General features: G+C 37.8%; 1 protein-coding gene across 9 annotated transcripts in view; it reads right to left on the reverse strand.

The window, feature by feature from the left end:
- The window catches only part of MAGI2 (membrane associated guanylate kinase, WW and PDZ domain containing 2), a 1,294,930-nt gene that overhangs the window by 286,209 nt on the left and 996,073 nt on the right, over nt 1-12,648 (reverse strand). The window lies entirely within an intron of this gene.

Below are 12,648 nucleotides of genomic sequence, written 5' to 3' on the forward strand. Positions count from 1 at the left end.
GAGGTTATTGTTATCAAAGGTATTTATAACCTTTAGCTTCTAGATTGAGCGAAAGTAGTGCATTACCACCTTCGAGGTAGGATAGAGCTTATTATCTAAAAGGAAACTAAAAGATCCCACTGTTTCAAGATCTTTCTGTATGAAGAGATAAGGCTAATAAATCCTCTTCCACTGGTGTTTGCCAACCCTGACTGACTGGCTTAAGTCCTTTAAGTCTCATTATAAATTCACTAATTAATCAGCATGCTAGGCACCGGGGACACAAGGGTGAATAGGAAACAACCCCTTCAGCGCGGAGACCCATCCTCCAATGAGGAGACGTCCAGCTGGGTGACCAACCACTTCAGTTTGCCTAGGACTACAGGGTTTCCCAGGGCCTGGAACTTTCAGTTTTAAAACCTGGAAGGACCTGGGTAAACATGAATGAGTTGGTCATTCTACAAGTGGCCAGGAAAATATAACACAAGATAAAAAGTGCTGAAATTTGTGTACTCAAAAGAAGAAACACAATTTAGTGTGATGCTTCAGGGAAAGCCTCACAAAAGAAGTGAACCTTGAGCAGATCCCAGGAGAACGCAGGTATTTTGACAGATAGAAAAGGGGGCATTTTAGGAAGAGAGTAGTGAATACTAAAGTGTTTAGGAACATTCAATTCTGTTTAGCCAGAGTATAAGCCTGTGAGTACACACGGGCATATGATTGCCTGTGGATGGTGGTGTGGGAGCAGGGCAAGTGGGAGAGGGGATCAAAGCTAAGTGACGGCAAGGAAAAATTCCAAGTCATGGTGAGAGGTTTTATTGTGTTTCAAAGTCTCCCTCCTTCCTTTTTGACCTTAGTCTAATGGACGGCCTTAGCTCGGAAAGTCTCCATCCTGGAGGCTGTGCCTTATTCCTGATTATAAGGATGAGCTTCACCATATCAACCACGTAGGAAACTTGTGGTGCTCCCTGGAACTCTCAGTCATTTCAGCATCATTTAATTAGTCCCATGTACTAGTTATTATTCTTACCTGGGGCTCTAAGGATGAATAAGAGATGCCCCGTGACTAAGAAGAATCACATTGTCCAGGGAACTAGATATTGCAGTGTCCTGGGAGGGGCGAGAAAAGTCTGACCTGTAATATACTCTTGGTTGACCTGGATTGCTATTTCTTAGTAAGTTATTTCTGAGTTGTTAAAATGTGAAGTCACAATATAGCTTAAGTCCACGGAACTCCAAACACCTGTGTATACATATCACTCATACATAACAATAGGAACACTTTGGGGCCTGACTCCAAGGAGAATCAAAGAATTACCAACACCTCTCAGAATAGAGAGGGATCATGAATACAACATCATGATGTTGGGGAATATATAGGAAGGAGGGAGTCAGGGAAAGGGTGCTAATGGTGGGGGGGATGGACAAGACTGAGGGGAGGACTGTGACAGATTCTGAGTCAACAGGACGTGAATATAATCCCAATTCTACACAATACTCAAACTGCCCAGGTTTCTAAGTCCAACAATCAGAGTGGGAAAAAGACTATGAAGAAGTATTATTCTTGACAACTGTGTCTTTACTACTGCCCAGACCAGGAGGAAATCAAATACATAGCTATTCCATTTATATGTGAGAAAGAAATGCAGGAGGAATTAGAAAACCAAACAAAATTTAAAAATACTTTAGATGAGTGTTAATGAGAAAAGGATCTACTGTCAGGATACCTAGACTCTGTACAGAACCTTTTAATACCTGGCCGTGGGGCCTGTGTGTGGGCAGGAGGCTCTCATTCTAAGAAGATAAGGAAAAGAAGGAGTAGTGGGAATAGAGGACACAGGTTCAGCAGAATCAAGAGCAAAGAAAGGTGGTAATAAGTTTCTTCAGTGTTGTTTTTAATAGATTGCTTTTTGAGGGATAAGTATTGTTATAGAGTTTCAATATAATTAACACACATGTCTAAAATCATGCCATTAGTGGAAGAGCAAACCTTCATACAGATTAGATGATAGTTTCATGTAACTGTGATGAGGGATGCATTTTCACATAACTTTTTGTTCCTTTCCTTAATACACAGGCAAGGGGTGTGCATTTAGGCCCCCACAATGGCCGAGTTTGTAGTTTTCATTCTAAATCTCTAAATAAAGATGAAAGGTGAGATGTTGGATATTTCAGAAGAATGTCCCATTTTGCAGACTTTTAAAATTACTCAGTTGCTGTTCAGATTTAACTTCTGTTTAATAGGTGCCACAATTTGTGGAAAGAAGCAGTGCTTAAAGAATGAATGTCAGCCTTGTAATTAAAAGAGAATAAAGAGAGAATGGTGGATGGTAGAGAAGGGTGGGAATGAATACTCATCGAGAAACTACAATGTGCCAAACCCTCAGCTAAACAGGTTCCATGCTTTTAATCCATCTGTTCCCTAGAGAGAGTAAACAGTTTTCTGCGATCTCAGAGTAAGGGGCAGGCGCACGAATCAGCCTCGCTCTGTGTAGTGCCAAATCTAACCATGGTGATTTATGTGGTTCTGACACAGATGTACACTGAACTTTTCAAGAGATATTAACTTATGTCTATGCAGGCATGGGCTATTTGGTAATCTGTAATATGCTTCAGCCAGGTGATTCTCCATTTCTTTTTATCAATGTTCATTGTGAAACTAGAAACTTTCACAGCATTGTAAAATCACCTGCTGATTTTCTGAAGACAAAAACATGCAAATACAGCCCATTATTTTGATCATTAAATTATGTTTTTTTAAAGACCCCAATGATTATGTATATAAAAATAAGGACTTAATATGTTTCACAAGAAAACATGATATGTGTGGGGGTGACCAGTTAGCTCAGTTTGTCAGAGTGTGGTATGAATAACACCAAGGTTGCCAGTTTGATTCCCGCATGGGCCACTGCACCCTCCTTAAAAAAAAAAAAAAAAAAAAAAAAAACGGAAAAGAGAAAGAAAACATGTGTGTGGGTATGTTTGGCATTTGAAAAAAGTGAGAAATTAAATGGTAATGAGAGTATGAATGAGGAGCCAGGAGACCTTGCTTTGGGTGACACGGTTTTCAAGCCAGAAGGGTCCCATCCAAGGGCTACCTTTCAGCTACCCTTAGGGCTTATCTTATCTCAAATTTTCCTGCATTCTACCCTTGCTAACTATGGAAGTTGAACACAGGTCATGTCTCTGGCAATTACAATAATGATAATAAGATGATTCTGCACTAATATTTATGAATAAGTTTAAAGTTGCATGTGAGTGACAATGGAGGTAGTCTCAGACTTTGAAAACGACATGCTAGGTCTTGCTGAGAGCCAGTGATGCAATTAGAAACAAAAACATGGTACTTACTCAGCAAGAAATTCCTTATATGGTAACACAGCGGAACCTTAAGTGCTGATGGGAACTCTCACATAAGCTCCTGGAAGTGGTGGCTCAGGCCATGAGGAATAGCACAGGCAAGGGGTGCCACCCGTACTTTCTGGTATCCTCAATCTCTTGTTTTTCACCACAGTAAAAGCCACTTACAGTGAGTCTGAGTTGTCATTCTCTCCAACTTTTAAGACCAGCATTGGGGTTTAAGCCACATTTGAAGATTTTAAGACTACCAGTCACTGCCTTTGTGAAAGTCCCCTAATATCTCTGAACTGTAAATGCCTCATCTATAAACATCCTGCTCACCTCATCAGACTGTCTGGAAGATCAAACAGATAAAATGTATGAAAGTGTTCAAAATAAAGCACTGTATAAATTTAGGTTGATTTTAACATTATTTTTCTATTCAGAGTCAGGGAGTCAAGTGTAACTTGAATATGGACAATATAAATTCTCTTAATTCCTGTCCTGGGCTGTAATTCTATTTGTAACACCTATTAGCTTGATGGCTTAGCTTCTCTAAATTTAAGTTTCTTTGTCTATAAAACACGTATAATAATATCTAACATAAAGTGTTGTGGTGATGATTAAAGGAGTTATGTAAAATGCCTACTACATACCAAGTGCTTCGTACATGGGTGCTATTTGTATTCTTTTTCTGGGTTGACTAATAGTTACCAAGCATTTATATATTAAGTCGATGCCCCAAATTCAAATACTAAGTCATATTGCAGAAAAAAATAAAGACAATCATCCTTATCACTTTGTCTATCTGAAAATACATTCACTTTTTTTTTTTTGGATGCTCAATTAAAACTGAAGAAAGTGAAGTAAGAATAGAATGAGGGGACTTTCCCAACCTCTACATGTGAGTGTTGTGCTTAATGGAAATTTGAACTAAGATCTCTACATGATGACAAACTCAACAGTGGTGTTTAATAAGCTTTCAGAAACCAGAACCTAATGGTGAGTTTCTTCTAGATTAAATTAACGCAAAACTAATTTTATTGGCCTATCACGGTAAATATCCTTCTTTTGCCTATAGTAGATCCAGTCAAACTTCTCAGTGATGAAGAGAATACTTTTTTCTTGACAATTTTAAAGTTCATCTTACTTAGCTAGATTGAATTTAAGCCTGTGAAATTTAATAATAAACATTTTTGTGATTCATCTATTTTTATTACACAAAAGCTGAATCTATTGTAATATAAATTCCTCCAGTTAAATATGAAGTCATCCATTAAACACTAGTAATAAATATTGTTTAACAATATCACTTTGTATTATAGAAAAAAAATATTCCTTTCAAATGTATTCAGCTGTGATGGTGGTAAAAGATACAGTAGTTCTTACACTGACTCTTTGTTTATAGGTTTATCTTTATCCTTCTGCCCTTTAAATGATATCCTTAACATCACTCTCATGTCTGTAGATATCAAATATGTTTCTACTTTTTTCCGTAGCTTTGTAAGACGATTCTGTTATAATGATCCACCCTTTCGGAAGCCTGCTTTCCATAGCATGCATATGATGGGATTGTAAAAATCATTTAAATAAAGTAAGACAAGGGTAATATATATTATTGTCTAGCCAAATAACAAGTGGAAATTGAAAGAAATTTCTTTAAAATTTTAAGTATTCTTTGATCGGAAGTCATAATGAGAAAAATTATGAGGCATAATACAGGAAAATGGCCAAATTTCTCCTTGTCAACACAGGTATAGTGGATATTCCTTGAACTAGAAGAGACCTTAGCAATCACCTAATCCAAACCTTTCATTTAACAGAAAAAAGCCAGGGAGGTTAAGTGTAATTTTGTACTAGCCTGTAAATTCAAAATCGTGGATGCAAAATAGGACCAACTATTACTAACATCATGGTGTATGACACGAAAGGAATTTTGAAAAATATTATCTGCGTATTGAAAAAGAGACGAAACTATAGGTCTCATGTGGGGGTGGGGGGGCATTACATTTTACCTAGTATGGGTGACCATTTACTGTTTTATTCAACAGTAGGGTGCCCAAAGAATGGCACCAATCTGCTGCTTCCTCAGTTTGACTAAATTCCCTCATTCTTCTGACAGATTAGCATCTCCCTGAGCTTAAAGTAATTCTAGTTATGTATCTATTAAAGATCAAAAAGACCTAAATGCCAGTCAACTACGTTACTTCCAGAAAGAATATTTTTTCCAACACCAAAGGAAAATGAATGGCTGTATTGTTTAAGTCTGCTAGTCTCCAACACCATATGATCTTAAGGGACTGTTAGGATAATTTCAACTCTATGCAATTTTCATTTTATGTGCTAACTTCAGAATTTAGTCACAGTCTAAGATATGACTCCAAAGTACATGATGATACTGACGGGAATCATGAGACCGTCTGTAGTTCACGCACAAGAAGCACAGCATGTTTAATCCAGAAGAGAGAATTAATAAGATATATAAGCTATCTCACAAGTTATAGAGTAATAACAATGATCTACTTGTTATATACCACTGTCTTGGCAACACCCAAACAGGGTTTTCAACTGAAACATGGTGGCAGCTTTCTCTTGTTTGCCTAGCAATGAGCTACATGGGACGGAGTCCCCTCCCCCAGCAGGAGCGACAGCACTTCCCACGGGGCTCTAGATCCTCTCAGTGCAGGAATGACATACCCCACACAGCTAGCATCCAGCTCAAAAGGTTGTCTGCAACTGCTTTGAGCAACAGTTCCCCACGTGCAGGCTGTCCTCCCTGCCTTCACAAGGCCATCCTCCAGTTTGCATGGCCCTACAAAACAGCTGGGAGAAGGGGGGAGCATGTTCCTCCTTTGGGAGCACACAGCATGGTGCTTCCAGTTCTGACCAGTCCTGCCTTCTCTCCTTGGGGTGACAGGGACTTGGGGACTGCGTTCCCCTCATTGCTGTCTGTACCACTCAGTTCTGCTCTGTGTTATTCAGCATGCTGCTGTGTTATTGTCTGTGTTTACCTCTCCTGGAGCCTGAACAGGATCCTGCTTTAATTTGTTAGATTCCTAAAACATGCTTAAAGACAAACCAAAAAGGCCAGTGTTTATGTTACGCTCATCTTTCTTCACAAATATCTTATCAAAGAATTGTTGATGCTGGAGTAATCATTCCCCTTTTATTACCGACTTCAAGACAAAGAAAATGATTTATTAGAATTGTAAAATTAGGGTTTTCTTAAACATTTATAGGGAACTCTGATGTCAAGGTGAATAACCCACTTTTACTTGTAAAAGTCTTACAAGTAATTTAACCAATTAAACCAATTTAAACTTCTGGGTGCCTAAAACATTCTTTATTTGGAACCAGAAGATTTGTTAAATAAGACAGCTTATGAGATCAAACTGTTGCTAATAAAAGTGTATTTAATTACAGAGTCAAGTTTTCTTTCTTTTGGTTGAAAAGATATTTAGGGGTGGGGAAGGTAACTAGAATACAGGGCAAAGTTTGATCGTATCATACTAAAATGAACCAGTGATGGTGAAATGTCTCACAGCATGAAAAATTCTCTCTAATCTCAGGTAAGGGATGGGTGAAGGGCGGGCGTACAGATTTTGCCTGGATGATAGTGTTGAGAAGGAGGATTGGACATGAGACTTCATTTTGACTCAAAGGATCATAACTTTAAAAGATTTGAGGGACCGGTAAAAGGAAGCCTGAAGGCCTTCTACTGGTGTGTGGTTGAACAGCAGTATTAGAGAAGTAAATTTATAGCCAGTTGAAATTTATAGTACATAAGTGAGTAGCACAGAGAAAGGAAATAGGAATTACCAGTTACAAACTATCAGAAATGCTAATGTAGTATAAAGAGCATGTGTATTGAGCTAGGAGAGCTCTCACTGATGAGTCCTGATTCCTTCTTTTCTCCAGGCTGAAAGAAGTGATGCGACAAACTGAAACTGGCCTAGGTCAGCTGTAAGGAGGTGAAAAAGTAAGTCTCATGATTCAGCGAAAAAGAGCTGACTGTAGTTCAGTTAGAGATAGAGTATCCCATATTTATGTTCATATACTTGTTCCTTTGTTTCACTGGGAAGTAAACGGATTTATGCTTGTTTAACAAACATGAGAAAATACTTCGTAAAGTATAAACATTTTATATTAATATAAAAATATAGCAACTGTATTGAAAAGTCTTTCTTAGCTGTACTTGACATCAGCCAGCTTCAACCTTATTCACCATATATCCTTGGAGAATTCACTTAACCCTCAGAGATTCGGTTCCCTCATTCATAAATGTTGTGATTGTCATTTGGGAGGATGGACGTGAAAGCACATTAAAAGTTGAAATACTGCTTTAAACATCACTGTTCTTATTATTATCATCACAAATTCCCAACTACATAAGGTGACATGTACTGTAGGTAATTGTGACAAAAATAAATTCCTTAGGAATTATCCTGAAACCTCCCCCACTTTGCAAGCCATGAAAACAACACACTCTTCAATCTCTGCTTTATCATATTCAGTGGGCTTATGGAATTTCCACTAATTCTAAAGAAACAATATTCTATGTTCAATGTGGTACCCTCTAAATGTGAGTTTACGTAAATGTTTCTCACAAATCAAATAATTTTTCTTAGAATTGATCACTTTTGGGGGTGTAAGGTAATCATGTAAGAGCTGGAAAAGCAAGTAATGCCATACGACAGAGAGTCTTATCTATATTATTGGGATAAACAAGATAAAAGTAACTGACATTTATTTGAGTACTTACTACATACCTGTGTTAAGTGCTAAACACCACTGTGGAATGAGACTGCCGAGGTTCAAATTTCGGCTCCATCATTTAATACTTGTAAAAATATCTGTACCTCAGTTTCCTTGCCTGTAAAATGGTGATAATAATACAGATTTCCTAGGTTTTATTGTGAGGATTAAATGATTTGTGCATAGAATACTTCTTGTAAGTGGTATTCCTTCTCTCTTGTCTTCTTCCTTCTCTACAAGCTGTCTACTCAAGATGTCACAGCTGGGTAGCTGCAGGGCTGGCACACTATGAAACTCTGCAGCCCATGCTCTTGACCACTAAGTGATAACTGTTATGACCAAATGCTGTTTACAAGATTCAGAGCCCACCTTAGCTTAGAATGTCACTGAGCAAGTTCACCAACAATGCCACTTCAGTTTGGCATCTTTTATTACATAAATTTGCAGGGAGGAAATTTGGGGGGGAGAGAATGTCTTTGTTCAATAGCTATTTAAATAGCACCAAAAAAAAAAAAAAAAAAAAGAGTTTGCTATTTTTTGAAGATTGAAAGAACAAAACTGAAAATTTGAAAAATTAACTTTCAGTATAGGAAAAAATTCTCTAAGAACAAGCAAGATTTAAAAAGGCTATCTCCTTTGTGTTTATTTCTAATTGGAAATGTTTCACATTCATGCTGACTTTTACAAAATTATAAAGCTAAAAAGTTTTCTTTTGGAAAATTTAGAAAACTACCCAAAGGCATGAGGAGAGAAACATTCGTAAGATATGATATTGAGTTAAAATCATCTCTCACCACTTTCCAATTTGCCACATCATGACAAATACTCACAATTAATCGTGAAATGAGTGTGATTTTCCTATTACACTTAAGGTTACAGTGAAGATATTTTGCAATGTTTTCCTTCCTATCTGGAGTTGCACACAAATAACATTTTATAGCAGATGTGTGACATCACTTGAAAAACCTGTAAAACTTTTACATGAAAATCACATCTGCCATTCTCCACTATTATTCTAACTTTACACGGTTTGCTTCTCTGTCTGTGCCAGAGGAAGCAGCTTTGCATGAAAGCTGTTCCAGGAAATTGTGTCTTCTGAACTAGCTAGTTAAGCAAATTGTGTAGCTGCCATTGAAACCAAAATGTACCCAGCAGACATAATTTCACAAAAGAGGAGGGGAGCAAAAAAAAACCATTTGTACAAAAGTCACAGCTGTTCAACTCAACATTTTGCACTTTTTCATTTAAAAAATTTCCCTTTTTTTATGAGCAGTGACAGTTACATTTCTGGTTAGTCACGTAAGACTTCTTAACATGTTGCTAAGTGCTGTACTATCATGGATTTGGTGTCTGTCAGGACCAATTGGGCCAACTTCTCTACTGCTGCATAGAGCACACACTTAGTCCGTCTGCCCTGCCTGCAGACGAAGTAAGGGAAGACGCTGAGCAAGGCCCATTGTTCTATGAAATACAGAGCCGTGTGGCTGCTGTGCCGCCCCAAAGCAGCGCCAACTTCCCTAGGAAGGTCCACGCAAGACGGACTCCTCTCAGTCTTGCAAGTCTTGGCCTTGGTGGTCATGCTGTCGGGGCAGTGGGGCAGGTGGCTCAGAATGCTGGGTTCAGAAGCTAGTGTCACAGAACTATGTACAGCATGACCACCCACTGTGGGACATCCTGCTGTGACACTACACTAGAGGGGAGCACGAGAGGAGACTTTGTCTAGCGGCCCCTCATTCTTCTCCAGTAGTGAGTTTGAGGCTTGTTTGGATCATTACGGATTGTGAATACTAAATGTATGGGAGGCATTTTGAGCAGACTGAGGAGTCTGTGCTCTACAGTCAGACTGCTGGGGTGCAAATCACTACCATTCCTATCTATACTCTGTGATACTGGGTAAGTCCTTCCTCAGCCAGTTTCTTCATCTGTAAACTTGACAATGTACCCCACCATCACTATAAATGTGGTAAAGACCACTGACCACAAGCCCAGTTCATGGCACATGCTAAGCATTCAATAAATGTCAACTATTTTGACGAAATGGTAGTGATGATAATTTTTCTGACTTTGGAATATGCTAAACCTGTTATTTTAAAAGTGACTTTGCACAGGACAGAATGATGTCACAGTAGGGTAAAGTAATAGTGGTCAAAAGCTTTTCGATTTAGGTTTTTCTGCTTCAAGTTGTATAAACACTTTCCTGCTATTGATTGCCGGAATTCCTATCTGCTTGTCTGTGGCTGGCAGGAAAATGAGTGTTTGTGCGACTGTGCCAGACGCACAAGACTGATTTCAATCTGACATGCCTGGGATGGCAGAGAGCCCACTCGGCAACTTCTGCTCCCAGTTGTTGGTCTGTTTGAAGACAGTGACTGATGCTGAGCTGGACTTCCAGGGTCCTTGCACAGACTTCTCTGTCATGAGGTGGGGAGGTGGAAATTTTTTGTATTTTATAACCAGCACCTCCAGTTACATAATTGGGTGTATAATTATACATGAAAAATGGTAGCTCTACAGAAGATCCATTGTCCATCATAATTAACAGAATTAGTGAACCAACATTTTCTTGATTACAGATTTATAATAAAAACCACCTTTCTTTGTTACATTAACTAAATATTAAAATTGCAAACTAAAATATATGATTTTTTTAGATGTTGGCATTTAGATGTTATTATAATTATGAACTGTCTTAATCCAGGCATATTGTATTTTATATTTGTGATTCTACACTGAAAAGTAGAGACAGCAACATAAACTAGATAGTATCTTCTGTGTAATTAACTATAAGAAATTATGTGACTTTTTTCCAATGAAAATATTCTGTGGACTGAGAGTGATAAATAACTACTATGTTCACAATGTATTCACATAGGTTCCACAAACAAAACTATTATTCAGAACCAATATATGCTCTGTGAAAATAATAGTGTCATGGAGATGAGGGTCACATTTTTTGAAAAATTAAAACAAACCATGTAAACAGTCACATTCCAATTTAAATGAACAAGTTGTCCTGTGATGGAAAATATCCCTCACTTCAGGTAATGTTTACATTATATAGAATAAATTAAAGTATTTTCATGATTTTGATGAATTTTTTTTCACAAGACATTTCTAAGAAATACTGGTATGTGTGTGTAATTCTACTTAAAATTATCTTTAGGCTTGAATCATTAATCTCAATTTTCTGCCTGGCATGACACACCCACACACCTAATTACTAGTATTGGTGTACCTTATGGTACCATAATGGGGAAAAGCCATGATATGTAGTGGAGCTGAATGCAACTGGAAGGAAGTTCAACCGTTTTGTCTCACCTGTACCTATGACCTCAAATATCACTGGAAATCTAAAACTATTAAATACGTGAGTCTGATCTAATATAGGACAACTACATTATAAATAATTTTCTGATTATGGCAGTGATACATGAGAAATGAAGTGGGGAAACGTAGAGAGAAATATATTTTTTTAAATGTAGAGAGAAATATAAGCAAAAACAAATAAAAGGGCAAACATCTGAAATATAACAACAATAAGGATACTTTTCCTTTAGCATTATAGTCAGTGTCCAATTCAATAATTAACTACAAACAAGCAGCATGTCTTTATTTGAAGAACACCTCAGTGATCAAGAAACTAGGGAGCACTGCTTTCTGACATGTGGGTGTCTCACTTCTAATTAGAACAGAGAAGAAATGTTTGAGTTAAATACTGTTTCCCACATTGGATGTCAGCTGGAAAGAAGTTGAGAATAACCTGAAGAATTAGACTAGGGCAGGCATCAGCAAACTATGTTCTATAGTCAAATTCAGCCAGCTGAATGCTTTCTGTAAATAAAGTTTTATTGAGACATAGCTGTGCCCATTCATTCAAGTGTCACCTGTGCTCACTTTCAAACTGCAACAGCTGAGTTGAGTAGTTATGACAGAGGCCATATACCCTCCACCTCAACCTCCCCCCCAAAAAAAAATTGCTATCTGACTTTTTTATGGAGTTTGCCAATATCTGGACTTAAGGAAAAGGTTCTTATTCTTTGAATTCTGTGAAGAAGTGTATGAAAGATAAGATCAGGCTTGTCAGATATCTCAGTTCTCTTTCCTTACATGGAACTACCTTGGGTTTCAGATGTAATAAGCTTTGGCACAGTACAGTCTGATTCAGTGAATCAAGACAAGCTAGCATTTACTGTAAACATTTCATGTTGATAAAGGTATCCAGGAACTGCAGCTACATTATTATGAAAATATTTGTGTATTTTAATTGATTAGCAATGTAGTGGGACTCGGGAGGCCCTAAAACTATTTAGAAGTGATTTCCCTTATTTTTACAATTAGAGATACTCCCATGTATTTACGTTACTTTTTGCATTTGTTGAGTGCCCACATGACATTAAAGCATTAGATACGATGTTAGAAGACTGCATTTGGCAAATGAAGTAAATTCACTTTGATGGGAAATGACTGACTCTAGAGTCAAAATTGGGGCTTTTCCAAATGAAAATGGTGGGCCAAAGTGTTCAAGATAAGTAGTCATGAGGGAGATGCTCAAGGGCAGGGAACACACAGGTCTTG

The sequence above is a fragment of the Rhinolophus sinicus genome, linkage group LG09 (genome assembly GCF_036562045.2).
Source record: "Rhinolophus sinicus isolate RSC01 linkage group LG09, ASM3656204v1, whole genome shotgun sequence".
NCBI classification, from domain to species: Eukaryota; Metazoa; Chordata; class Mammalia; order Chiroptera; family Rhinolophidae; genus Rhinolophus; species Rhinolophus sinicus.